The following is a 14,324-nucleotide window of genomic DNA, read 5'->3' on the forward strand; positions in this document are numbered from 1 at the left end:
TAGTTACAATCATATTACAAAATAAACGGAAGGATCTACCTTAAATACAGTATACAAACAACATATGTACATTTACCCATCTCCATTGCGAAAGAAATCGAATATTCAACCGGGTACAGTGGGGAAAGCATCGGAAAGCCACTCGAGTGCATCAGCTCAGTTTTGGAGCCATTGTGAGAATATACTGGGGAAGACATTAAAGTGCACACACTCCAGTGTAATGACCACAGATTGACAAGGCAATGTTTGTGTGTGTATGTAAATGTACATGTATAACGAGTGTGTTACTGAGCACTCTTCGTCACAGTAGTTATGGAACATCTTGTGTCTGTGATGTATTCAATTGGCTGCAGTTCATTCCAAATAATTCCATAGTTTTAGCAGATGCACGGCCATGTACGGTGTGTGAATGTCTGACCTTCCCTAAACTCTCTTATGATCTGTCTATTGTCCAATATTCCAGATTCTCTCACAAGAGTTTTCTGTAATGTTGCTCCCTCAACATTTCCCTGCATGTCAATACCTGATTTTCATGGACTGCATTTAATTGCCATTCCCTGAGCATTCCTTCCAATAACTTATCCCGATTGGGGCCTGCTGTGTGCTTTCAAAGGAATCATTGTGTGGCATGAGTAAAAGTTCCATTGTAAATTGAAAAGTGGCCCCAGTTAGATCATGCTGTGCCTGTTGTGAATGATTGAGGGGTTGAAAGATGAAAGATGTGAAGTGAGTTTGTTATTTTCACTGGGCACTGGTTATCTAGACTAACTTTCTCTGATCTGTGACAACTTGTGTTCAAACTTACTTTACTATAATTAGGCAATTGTGGAATTCTGGGCTTTATGAACAGATGGAAAATCAGGAGATTATGTCAAATGTTTACAAAATGCAGTTTTAGCCATAACTGACTACAGTGAATGTTTCTGGTGATCTGATAAAACAAAGTTTACTGGAATGGTTCCAGGCATGAGGAATTTTTAAGTTTAGATGGGATAAGTTGGAGTTGCTGGCCTAGGAGTTAAGGAAGTTAGATCATGGTTTGTTTAGGTGAGTAACTCCTGTTAGCGAATGGCTCGAGGAGCTGGGGACACAGATTTAAAGCTTTGAGCAAAATATACAAGGGGATCTGCAAAAAACTTTTACTATGCGGAGGGTGATTAGTATATGGAGTTCAGGTCTTGTGAAGGTGCTGGGAATGTAATCAGTCTGTCTTCAAAGTGTATTGGGAAAATATTCCATAATATATTGCTGGCACCATGGTACTGTAGAGGTTAGTTAACACTATTAAAGCTCGGGGCATTGGAGTTCTGAATTTAGTTTTGATACCATCTTAAGGAGTTTATATATTCTGCCCTTGATACCTGTGGCTTTCCTCTGAGTGCTCCAGTTTCCTTCCATCCAAAGGTTAGTATGTTAACTGCTCATTGTAGGGTTAAATAAACTGGGTGGGTTGCAGGGCGGTGCGTTTGGTGGGGCAGAAGGCCCTGTTCCGTACTATAACACCAAGTAAATAAATAACTAATAAATAAAATTAGGTAACCAGAATTGGGAGGGAATAGCTTGCAAGATGATACAGAAAAAGTGAGAGGATGGGTCTGATGGGGAAACTGTATAGACATGATGGTCCAAATGGTTTCCTTTTGTACTGCAACAATTCTACAGTTCTGTTATTCCAATAGTATTGGCAGAGAACTTGATTTTAAATTTAATGGCTGTATTTTCAGTTTTCACTTCTGAGAACTGCCTGGTGCCCATTGGGGAAATTCCAAACGACTGGAATGTCTAAGTAACGTTGACAAAATTTCTAATTTTCTTCCCTTTATCCTTCAACCCACCCCGTGAAGATATTGGCGCTTGGTGGAGTATGTTTTCATGGGTGCTGTCAGCCAGTGATTATCAGTGACCTGTGCTGAGGTAAGGATCAGAGAATAATGCTGCCACCACCATTAATACCCTGGGCTATCACCTAATATACCAGCAGTAGCAGACATGGGCATCACTGGTACAACTGATATTTGATTGTCCTTCATGAGCTGATCAGTTGCCTGTATATGGGGAGGATGGCCAGGTGTGTAGCCTGCTACTAAACCCAGTCCTGGCTTGGAAACCTAGTAAGCACATGACATCTTGATTTGACAGATATCCACTTCTTTGTTCTCACTAGGTCATATCTAATTTTCTCTGGACTCTATTTCAACTTCAGAGATATATCTTTGGTTTTTCAGATTGGCTGGGCTTAGAGAACAAGGCCTGTTGAGGGAAGAAGGCAACACAGCTTGCTCTTCCAGTCATATCCAAGCTCTTGGCTTTGGAAAGGGTAAGGGGAAGAGTGAATGTTGGGGGCTACGTGAAACATATTTTAGACTCTTGTAGAATAATTTTGGGGCTGCTCTCCGTACTTCAGCTTTTCAAGTCCTATCAATTGTGCCATGCACCAAGCTGGGGAGTTTCAGACACACAAAGGTGCGGCCAAGTTACCCTGAGGGGAAGTAATGAGAAAAGATCATTATTATTTGCAAGTTTAATAGGAGAGCCCTTTGCTTCTTTTATGTTTACGTTCAGTGCAGCTGCCTGAAGTAATCCTAAATTTAGTCCATTCATTTTGTCTGTATTTATTGCAGGGTTCAGCTAAAATTTGTGCATCAAGTAACCTAGCAATTGCAGGAACATGTTTACTCTGGAAGTTATTAAGAAAAGTTATTCCAGCAGTGAAATCTGATAAATATCTCAGCTAATGCTGATCTTGGGTATTTGTAAACTAGGTGAAGTCACACCTTCCACTTCACTTTCATCTTATCTTCCACTTACTGTTCCGGCCAGCAATAACCCCTACCTCCTGTGTGCTACTGAGATCTGGATTATTTTAAAGCCTTGGAAAATACCATCAATGCTATCTCCACAAAATCTTCTTTATTAATGGGAAGGATAAGACCTGTGCTGTCTCCTATGCGACATCCCCAGTACCAAGGCCCCAGTTCCACTACACTGAGCTGCCTGTAGCCTTGTTAGCCTGAAACCCCGACCCAAGTCTAAACCTCTGCTCTGAGCTTTGCTGTGGAAAGAGATTGCCAGGCAGATAAACAAAAGCTCAAGATAGAGTTTAAAGCCTCCTTGAAGGGAGGCAGGACCCCCATTGACTCCTGGGAATCACTGGCCTGTGACCACTTAAAGTCGAGAAGAAGCATTCAGGATAGTATAGGATACCTTAAAGTGATGGAAACTTCACGGGTTCTATATAAGCAGCAGGAGCAAACAAGCTTCAGTAAAATTCAATCCACTCAGGACTTTGGTAGTATCAGACCAGCCCGTTTACTAAATTATTGGAATGCTTTTCAGTATTCCAGTACATGGCAACTCAATGTTTCCTTAACTATTACACATGGGAACAATAAATTTTCCAGTGAACCAGATAAGATTACAGGGAATGTGGGAGAACAAGGCCCCGATTAAATTAAAGAGGGCAGAGGAAACAGAAACTGGTGAGTTTAACTTCATCAGCGATGCGATGAGTGGATGGGAAGCCAGGCACTGGGGATCCAGCATGCCACAAGGAGTAGAGGAGCTGGTGTGTGAAAGGGAGCCATAATGTTAAACAGTAAACTTCGAACATCTCACTTACTGCATGTAGTTTAATGAGGTGTTAGTTTAAATGTCATTTTTATGCAGACAAAAGGTTGGATAGTTTTCCAATAAATTGCAGTTTGAGAAGAAACCATTTTACAGAATTGAACATGTTAAACAGTGTGTGGGAATCAACAGCCAATGAGCTCGCTGCCAAATGAGTCGGATTTCCAAATAGATGGATAACAAATTATTTGAGTTTGACTGCATCTACCGTCACCTCTTCAACAACTGCCTTCCCCATCTGCCGCTCCAACATTGGTTCCATCAGCCACCTTAGTCCACACAAAACCAGCAGAGAGGTAAATTGTCTTGAAAGAAGACGTAGTATAGGGTATTGCCCTGATACTGCCCTGTTTTGTTCCTTTTATTCAGAACTGAGACAATAAATTCATTCCATAATATAATCCATCTAGAAATTGAGCACCTCTTGTTATTTGAACAGTTACATTCTCTTGATTGCACAGAACCTTACGAACTTACCACATTTTTGGCAAAAAATCAGATTATTTGATGCAAGATAGACAGATAAAAGATAATTAATAAGTTAATTAATAATTAATCATGCTTAAGCAATGTTCACACTGAATATCCTAAAGCAATTTACGACTGGTAAAGTTCTGCCTGTGCAGTCATTGATGTAATGTAGGAAACCTGGCAGCCAAGTCACAGCGAGCAGCATTTCATCACTCCCCACCCCTCCTTCCCCAACCAAGGATGAGCTCATGGCAATATTATGTGTATTAGTGATGTTGGTTGAGGGGTGAGAATGAGCCAGACTCCAGGGGATAACTCCTGGATTACGAGTGAAAGTTTCAAGTCATGATACATGAATCCCAAAGGCTGTGAGAGCCACAGGCAGCAACATTACTAACATCTGCCCTCTCGCTCTGCAAGTAAAAACCAGCCGTGGATTGAAGCCTGCTGTAGGCAGAATGATGGTGTGGTTAGTAGAGCAGCTGCCCAGCCGTGCCAGAGACACAGGCTCCATCCCGACTTTGGGTGTTGTCTCGCACACTTTCCCTGTGACCGCGTGGGTTTCTTCTCACAGACTGAAGATGTGTAGGTTTGTTGGTTAGCAAAGCTAAGGTTCAGCATTGCTACCATTGGTGGGATGATATCTATCGTACAGTACGATAGTTTCTGTAGAAAATGAAAGAAATTCACTTGCAACTATAGGGTGCTTTAAGGTGAAATGTGTGCAAACCTAAGTTTTTATATACAATAAACAGGTCAAAAAATGCTCCCCACAGTTGGTCACAGGCCTTTAGCCATATAAAATCTAACATTTGTCCGGCATAATTTGGCTCATACTGAGGTATGTGCTGTGGAATTTTAATTATAGTTTAAAGTATTTCTTTTGATACTGTTCCTCTGAAGTGGATGATTGTGTAGGAATCCAATGTGTGTATTTTAATAGACATTTTAAGAGACATTGCTTTCTCAAAAGTCGATCAGAATTTTTTGTAATGAATACAATTGCTTCAGATAACAAAAAATGTTAATTCTTTCCAATCAAGCTGATTAAAACATGAATTCTTCCAGATGTATGCCAGTAAAGGTAAATGGCACACCATTTCATTGCTCCTGTTGGTTACCTTGAGATTTGGAGCATACATTTTTCAGCTTGTGAAGAAGATTTCCTTCATTATAGTATAGCAGATACAAGAACTCTTGGCAGGTATTTCCTGACAGGACAATAGTATAGCAGTATTGGAATGAATACAGTGTATGTGTGAAGGAAAAGATCGAGGAGGTAGCTGTAGCTGGAGGAAAGATTTTAAACTGTATTAAAGACTTATTTGCCCAACTGTACTATGTTGAATATAAGCATTAGATTATTGTTAAGCATCATTGCTGAAACTTTTTAACAATAGATCAAAGTTTAATAAATTATTCCATTGGATTTTATTAACAAATATTAATATTATATTGCAGTGTCCAAATAAATTAGAAAATATTACAGAGAAAGAAGGAAATATCTCTGTTCAGTAGAATTTACTTAAGTGGCTAACTAACCAGCAACTAAAATATCAATCCATTTTGCTAATCTTTTCCCCAAAATAAAATTGAATGTAATGGAGGATATTTCTGCTGGCAGGTTGTTCTGCAGGGGGAGTATAGGGTAAATGGTAAAGTATCATGCATCTGCTACAGATGCATAAATCCAACAGAATTTTGAATGCAAAAACTGAAATGAATTTAAGTTTCAATCAATAACAATTAAGCTTGTTGACCTGACAAGGTGGGTTATTTGAAGTTAATCCAATAATGTGGGGCAGCACTCACTTTGCTGGGATATGGAAAGTTACGTGTTGATTTTTTAAAGTCATTCCACTGTAACTTTATTGCTGGACTTTGTGACCAGCAGCAAATCTGTGGCAAAAAAATCTCCTTTTTTTGCTGCCTGTTGCCACTCCCAGCAACAAGCTAGCTAAGCAGCCAATCACAGTCAAACATTCTCACCAACTGGAAAATACGAGACAATGTTCAGTTAATTTTGTAAATGCTTACATGTGTGGTTAAAGTAGAAGGCAAAACATTATAAACTCCCTAAAATGTTTTTTTTTTCTTGTTTTAAAGTCATGAAAGAATGTTATGTAGCTATTTAACATCAGGTAGTGCACTGGGAAATAATTAATGCAAGTATACCAATAAAGCTGACCTGGACACTATGAGCCAGACATTGTACTGTAACCAAGCAGAGGCTCTGGTTGGTCAGAGCTCCACTACACCAGCAGCTGGTTTAGTTGTACCATTGTCATTGTCCATTACATTAGCCTGGGACAAAAGCCTTGGGAGCAAGTGGAAGGTGTTGATTACCTTGTTGTTGATGCTTGCTGCTTAGTTCTGAGGTTCCTGGAGAGGCAAGGGATTGGGAGAGGCATTGGGCCTTGACTTCAGGGGAGAGGGAAATCCAATAAGCATCTGAAGTAACGTTGCTTCTTTCACGTCCATCAGGCATTTGTCTGATGACATCATCATCCTTTCTGTGGTGCCAAGTTTTGAAACGTTTCAAACCCCCAAATTGTCATCCTATATTTGTTTTCACTTCTGAATATGCCTGGACTCTTTTGATTTTGTGTTTTATATTCTGTATTTTCTTGCTCTCTTTTTTTTGCGCACGGGGGGCAGGGTTTGATGTTTTTCTCTGAGCGGGTTCCATGGTTTTCTTTGTTTCCTGGCTGTCTGTGGGAAAGACAAATCTCAGGGTTGTAATACTGCATATGTACTTTGATAATAAACCTACCTTGACTTTGCATCTTTGGTTTGATTAGCCTTCCTCTTGAATGGGAGAGACCTAGCATTTCAACATGCAAGTCTCCTTTTGTGCCTGTGCGTCATCTTGTGGGATAGGGTATAATGGAAGTTTGCTGTGCTCAAAGTAGGATCTGAGAGTGCTGTTGACAGTCAGGTAGGTGGCCAAGTTGGTGGGGTGAGGGGGAAGTTGGTAGCATGAGCTGAGCCCTCAGGGGTTAACTGCACAATTGGAGAGGCAGGAAGAAGAGGTGAAAAAGAGATGTAAAATTGGATTGGGAGTTTCAACATCATTGGGGGCTGGGAGTGATGAGTACTCTGATCCTGAGAATACTCAATGATGGTCTCTTGGGGAAAATATAGCCAAATTTTCCCAGCAGTGCTGCAAAATTGTGGTGTTTAAGTATTGATGTTATCCTATGCACAGCTGTTAAGGGTATGCACCTCACCGAATTTCCAGACTAGTGTATATGACCGGCCTAGCTCTGATTTTCAGTTTTGTGGGCTGAAGACAAGCATCATGTTACTAAACCTTTACTGGCACACATAATTTGGTGTAAGGTTTTCAGGATATTTTACCGCGTGATTAGTTCATAAATCACTCAGGTTTATAGAGGGTGTCTGTGAAAAGCGATCAGCTTTGGGTTGAAAATAATAAACCTGAAATTCTCAGTCTGTGCAGTGAGCTGGAGAAATGCTTGCGAGCACAAGGGATAAATGTGGCATGTAACACATTATGTGATAAAATTCACCATACGTTTTCTGTATGACTATTTAAAGACTTATAAATATTACTTCTGTATACGAGTGAGTGCACTGAATGGAATCCAGCTGTCTCTGCTGTTGATAAAGTCTGTCTTGTTTTAGCTTGAGACTGTAATGTTTAATTATGATATTAGTCTTGGAAGGATATCTGATTCTTCTACAGAGGTTCCTTTTGAATGTTCTCAATATTAGCTGACTTGCAAAATGCATCGACGTTACTTTAAAACGTCAGTAAATAAACAAATTTAGGGAAGTTAAACTCGTGGCAGTCTAAGTAAACTGAGACCAGAGGCCGTGCCAGCTGGTAAACCGATGGATCAGAGTAAGGCTTTATTTCTGGTAGTTCTTGTGAGACTGCCAGTTGCAGTGTGGTTTTAAACTTGATGCAGGCTGTGACTTACCCCTATTGCTAAGGCAGGTAATAAATAGAGGCACCACCCATATCTTGAGATCAAGTCTTAAAAAGGAGGATTTCAAATGAAATCATTTGGTTGAATTATAAACTAATGTCCCTCTCATTTTATAAAGTAGGTCAGCAAGGTTTGAATTATTAGTGCTGGTCAGACAAAATTTAATGAGCTTCGTTCTCAAATTATTGGTGATAATTTCGATTGGATCGTGACTGGGGCACAGATGAAAAACTGCAGTATTGTGGTCTTTTTCACTGGAAAGGATACTGAGCCATGAAAGAAAGTGATTTTCCAAAAACCCCGTTGATGAAACCAGTGCTACGAAAGGTGGTTTTTATCTAGAAAGTCTGAACAGTTTGGGGCTGTACTCACTTGAATGAAAGTCAAAACTAAGAAATGGCTGGACATTCCCACTTACTGGAGAGACATAAGCTAGAGGTTCTAAGATCAAGTATTGAGTTCAGGCAAAACTTCATTACTGAAAGGATGGTAAGCAATGGAACACTGACTGTACAGTAAAGAGTAGAGCTCTTATCACAAGCAGGAGGGGCAGTGATTAGCATGGGTGCATTTAACAGGAAGCTGGATAGCACCTGGAGGAGGAAATGGAGGTAAAGGTGGCAAGGTGATTTCTTCTGAAACATAACTGAATAAAACAAACCTCTCACTCTGGTTCCTCCTATTGCCATCACCTCTATCCCATCCCCACTTTGTACTGCAATCTATTGGCAATCTCTCCTGCTTTCCTCTCAGTCCCCGTGCAGGGTCTCGATCAAAATGTCAGCATACACCTTTTGCCTCCTGGCCTGAACTCTGGCAGTGATATTTATACTTAAGCCACAGTAACAATGCAGAATATTTGATTTGATTCAATACTGCTCCTTCAAGTCATTTTTAAAATTATTCAACTCCCATACACGACTTTGCTTGAAGCTTCAAGATCTAATTCATAGGCACAAGAGGTACTGCAGATGCTGGAAGTCTAGAGCATTGAACACAGCATGCTGGAGGAGCTCAGCAGGTCAGGCAGCATCTATAGTTGGGAATAAACAGTCATCATTTCGGGCCAAAATCCTTCATCAGTGTCTAGGCCCGAAACGAAGATTGAACTCATGACCTGTACTTACCAATCTACTCCCCCATATAGTGTAACAGTACTCTGCTCATATGGTTTCCTCCTGCAGTATGCCAAACTATAATTCCCTTGGCTATATTTTCTCCACTTAGCCAGTTTAGTTACCTGTTATTTCATGGGATATGGTCTCCTTCATAGTTAACCATGCAGTTCATAATTGAATGTGGAGAATGAGAGCTTTTTTTTGCACTTGTTGAAAATCATGCCAAACTCTCAGGACAATACTGTGTGACCACAGTCACGAGAACTATCATAAATTACTCTCCTCAGAAGCCTAAAGAACAGTGCGAGTTCCTCAGGAACTGCAATAGCTAGTAGTTCCCATGCTGAATTAACCACACCATTCGAAGTTCGAGGTGTTAAGACAGCTGAGGCTACATGAAAGTTCAGCATGCAAACTCAGATTCTCACTGAAATTGTTTAAATTATTTAGTAACTTGATATTTTTATTATGTACAAAGTTAATTTGTTGTTTATGGGATATCTTCTTGGTAAAATTTGTACAGTTCTTAATAAATACAATGCTTAGTGACCCCTCGTATCCTCTACCTCACGTGGCATGTTCTCTGTTCATCAAAGCTCTGCTATGTGTTCGGTGGGATGAGGATATTGCGAGGTGGTAACTCCCAGATTCTTATTTTTTTTTTACCTGAAATGTTAACTCCTTATTATCATCAAAATTTCTGATGCTTCTTTAATTTCACTGCCTGTTTATACGTATTCCACCTTAACATTTTTCTTGCATTGCTGTCTGAGTGGCTTACACATCTCATTTATGTGGGGCAGCGACTTGCTCAGTTGGTTGATAAACCCAAAGGGCAATATATCCTGCAACATCCATCAGGGACAGCATCTCCTTTACTGCCTTGACTATTGTAGTACCTGTAGTGATTAAGTGACCTATGAAGGAGAGTTACTTCTTTATGAGAGTGCAAGAGTTGTTTGTCAGGACACTGCCTGGATTAGAGGACAAGAAAGAGATGTTGAACAAAGTGGGTTTTCTCTGGAGTGGCAGAGGCTGAGAGGAGAAGTTAATAAGAATGCATAGAAGTTTATAGAAGACGTATAGAAATTTATAATATTATGTGAGGTCTAGATGGGATATATAGCCAGTATCTTTTCTCAGGGTTGAAATATGTAATTCTAGAGGATATCCAAGGTGAGAGGGGACAAGCTAAAAGGCTTATGTGGGGCAAATTATCTTTTTTTACATAGTGAGTGGTCTGAGCATGGAATGCCCAGCCAAAGATAGTAGTGGAGGGAAATATTTAAAAAGCACTTAGCTAGGGACACGAGGGAGGGATATGGTTATTGCAATGAGGAGGGGATGAATTTGGTTAGGTGTTTAGTTAATTCATCAAAGGCCCTGTGATGTACTGTTTATTGTATTACTCCCTGCATCTGCTCATCAGGCTGTAAGGTTTTGGTCACAATCTAACTTTCCTTCTTCCTTTGTTTCCCCTCCTCCAAAATCCACTGTGTCATCTGCTGCAGTCTTTACCCCACTGGCCATCAAGTGCAGTGTCCAGTCTTTGCAGGAATTACTCTGGCGTCAATTCCAAAAAGAATTATTCTTCTCTCACAGTATCTAGTGACTGATCTGTCAAAGCAAGTGGACCATCAGTTCCTCTCAACAGGTGCCACTTGCTATTGCACACTCAAGACTGTTTGCCTTCTGCAGCTCTGCTAAAATACTTCCCTTTTTATTTTGGTCAGGCAGCTACTTTTCAGAGGTCCATTTGGACAAATTTTCCTTAGAACATGTCAAGCTGTGTGGTTTGTAGGAGGAGCAATGTCTTCTGTGGCCACCTTCATTCGTGCTTATACCGCCCAGCTTAAGTCATTAGGATGTACCTTGTTGGTAGTACCATCAGCTACCTCTTCCCATCTCGGACCACGTGGTAGTGATTTGCCTTCTGTCTTATTCAATGAGAAACATATAATTGTGCATTGTGTGCTATGCAGCTGAGGATTCTTTTCATTGAATCAAATATGACCCTTTATAGTGCAACTTCATGAGTGCTATTTGCTGAATTGCAAGTTTTTGTATGACATTTTTCTGTCTGCTCCAGTGAAATCCACATTATAGCTCTCTACTCAATGAGCATGTGTGTATTTTGTATCTTACATTTTAATATTACATGATGTGTTGATTATAAATGCACTGCCCTGTGGATGCAAACTTACATTGGATGTTTGGTGGGGGGTGGGGGTTGGAATCATTGCATTGTTCCTTTGTCATGTTGTATTTTTATTGATTGTCCTTGTGTAAACACTTTGGCATACACATAATTAATGTGTGTTCCTTCCACAGAACTGACCTCCATTTGGCACCAGGTACATTACATCTGGTACTGAATGTCAACCTGTCTTTGTTCTTATATGGCTCATTTTGTCCACTCCCTGGACCTTCAACGTGTTCTATATTGTGAACTGTTTGTCAAAACGATTTCACAATCCACATTGTACGAGCACTCCTCCATAAGCGGGGTGTTTCTTTCTCAGCAGCTCATGTGGTCATCGACAATATTTGTAACATCTCTGCTATGTTGGAATTGCTTTCCCTTTTCCAACTTCAGCTTGCATTTCACCACATGCTGGTCACTTCTAGCCTTGCTTTGGATAGCCCATGGAGGGTTCTAAACCCGCCCCCCCAGTTTTGCATGTATGCATGGCCTTTCCTGAGTTAATTCTGACTTGGGGGGGCAGTTATTCTCTCAGGCTTCCACCAGTCTGATCTGTTAATCCTTCTGGTATGCAGAGCTGCAATTACTTATAGTTAAAAAAGCAGCAAAGGATTTTCCTCCTAGTTGCATGTAAGTTGTGATGATCAACATTTTCCATCTCTGTGCAACGTTTCCTCTAATTTTTTTTTACCGCTGCGCTGACCAGCTGTTGCTCTTGTCAGGAAATTATTACCTGCCCTGAAAACTGCACAGAACTTCAAACGTTTACATGTTACGAAAATTCCAGCTGTGTGGTAACAAAGGCTATGTGCACAGGAGCATTTCTGTTGTGACGGGGCCGCAAAACCGCGCAGCTCAGGGGGAACGGCGTGTCTATCTCGTAATACATCTGATGCATTCTTCATGATCTCATTTGAGAATTTTATGATGCAGTACAATTCTCTCCAGTACAGGCTCCCCCCGCTATCCAAAAGTAGAGCGTTCCTATGAAACATTTCATGAGCTGAAATGGCGTAAAGCGAAGTAACAATTACCATTAATTTATATGGGAAATATTTTTGAGCGTTCCCAGACCCAAAAAAATAACCTACCAAATCATACCAAATGGTGGACGCAGGCAAGTTCAATGCACGCACAATGTCTTTATTTTGTTCACCATGATCGAAACGCTTAATTACATCCAGTTTTACACTAAGCGTAACACCCTTATGGAGCTCTTTTGGGCTTTTTTGATACCTTAGGACACATCTGCTGACGGATGCAGAAAATAAATCGAGATAAAGCACGGATGCTCACAGACACAGTTCAAAGCAATGGTGGCTTGATACTGAGATGCTGGGTGTAGTTCCCGGGGAAGGCGCTTGGTGGCGCCACTCGCTGCTCGGGGTGCGCCGCTGCCTCTATACCAGGGGTCGGCAATCTTTACCACTGAAAGAGCCATATGGACCCATTTCCCACAGAAAAGAAAACACTGGGAGCCACAAAACCCGCTGGACATTTAAAATGAAATAACACTGCATACAACGGTTTTTTTTTGCCTTTATGCTATGTATAAACAAACTATAATGTGTTGCTTTTATGAAATTGATGAACTCCTGCAGAGAAAACGAAATTACATTTCTGCATGCAACAAAAACATTTTGAACTCCGAAAAAAAGACGTTGGGTTGAAGGTTACTCCATAGTTAGCCTACCTTGGATCGAAAAATTAAAAGATATCTTGCACTGGTGGGTGTCAGGCATTGGCAGTGGTGACGTATATTAATAGCGATAAAAAACACGTTGTAGTGGTGTGCTACACGCAGCGCTAAAATAACGACACTGCAGTCAAAGATAACTTTATTCGAACTAAACAGCCTTGCTTTAAAGCCTCCCTCAACCCGCCCCCCGTGGGCGCGGATGCTCCAAAAGACACGTACTCACAAACCCCCGTAGGCTATCTCCCTTAGCCGGAACAGTGGCTAATTGTGAACCGCTTCGGATGTGCCAGGAAATGGGTCGCCACAATGTTTTATTTAGATTGTACAAGATCACCATAATCTTCAAATTTCGAATTACATTTCAAAAACTAACAAACTACGGGGAGCCGCAGCACAGAGATGAAAGAGTCGCAAGCGGCTCCGGAGCCGCGGGTTGCTGAACCCTGCTCTATACAGTAACAGCTTGCTGCAAAACAAGCGCTGAATTCTATTTTTGCTTTTCACCTTTTTTTAAATAAAAGCGAAAATCCTCTTCGGATTTCTTTCAGTTAGCATAAACAGGTACTAATGTAGGTCTTTCGTGAAAGCGAAGTGTCGTAAAGCAAACTTTCGAAAAGTGGGGGATGCCTGTATTGTTCAGTGAGATGTTTCATTAAGAAGTATTCAGATACAATGCCTCAGTAACAATTTTTTACACGTTACTGGAAAATAGTGGGTGAATTAAGTTGAAGGTGAAGATACATCAATGAACTTCAAAGCCTACAATTAGGGACACCATCTTTGTTTCCAAATGGATAAACTAATTCTGCATAGAGAGTGATTGGTCATAACGTACAATTCATAAAGAGGTACTTAAGCCACGTATGTCAAGAGTGCCCTCTGCATTGGATTTGGGCTTTCTGCCCAATGTACAACTGCATTTAATTGTCAGAGTCACTGCACAGGGCAAAACTCAAAATGAGTAACTAGTGTAGAACAAAGACTATATAGGCTTTTAAAAAGCAGAGAGATTTTTATGAGCATGCATATTGAAGCAGAAAACTTGACATGCTCTCTTTTAAATATCACAAATGTCTTAAATAGAGAAACTGTTACCTGTCATTTTTGATTGATTCTTTTTAGGTATGAGCACATTGCGGGCTTTGTTCTGTTGTATTTCGAGATTAAATCAGATTGCTGTTAATCGATTTATTGATTAAAATAACTATTTTCCAATTTCTGTAAGGAGAGAGACAAAATTTCCGAGGTGC

The 14,324-nt window shown here is 40.5% G+C and overlaps 1 protein-coding gene across 1 annotated transcript in view; it reads left to right on the top strand.

Moving 5' to 3' along the window:
- The window catches only part of xylt1 (xylosyltransferase I), a 260,639-nt gene that overhangs the window by 100,533 nt on the left and 145,782 nt on the right, over positions 1-14,324 (top strand). The gene's annotated exons all lie outside the window — the stretch shown is intronic.

This window comes from Hypanus sabinus, chromosome 9 (genome assembly GCF_030144855.1).
Source record: "Hypanus sabinus isolate sHypSab1 chromosome 9, sHypSab1.hap1, whole genome shotgun sequence".
NCBI classification, from domain to species: Eukaryota; Metazoa; Chordata; class Chondrichthyes; order Myliobatiformes; family Dasyatidae; genus Hypanus; species Hypanus sabinus.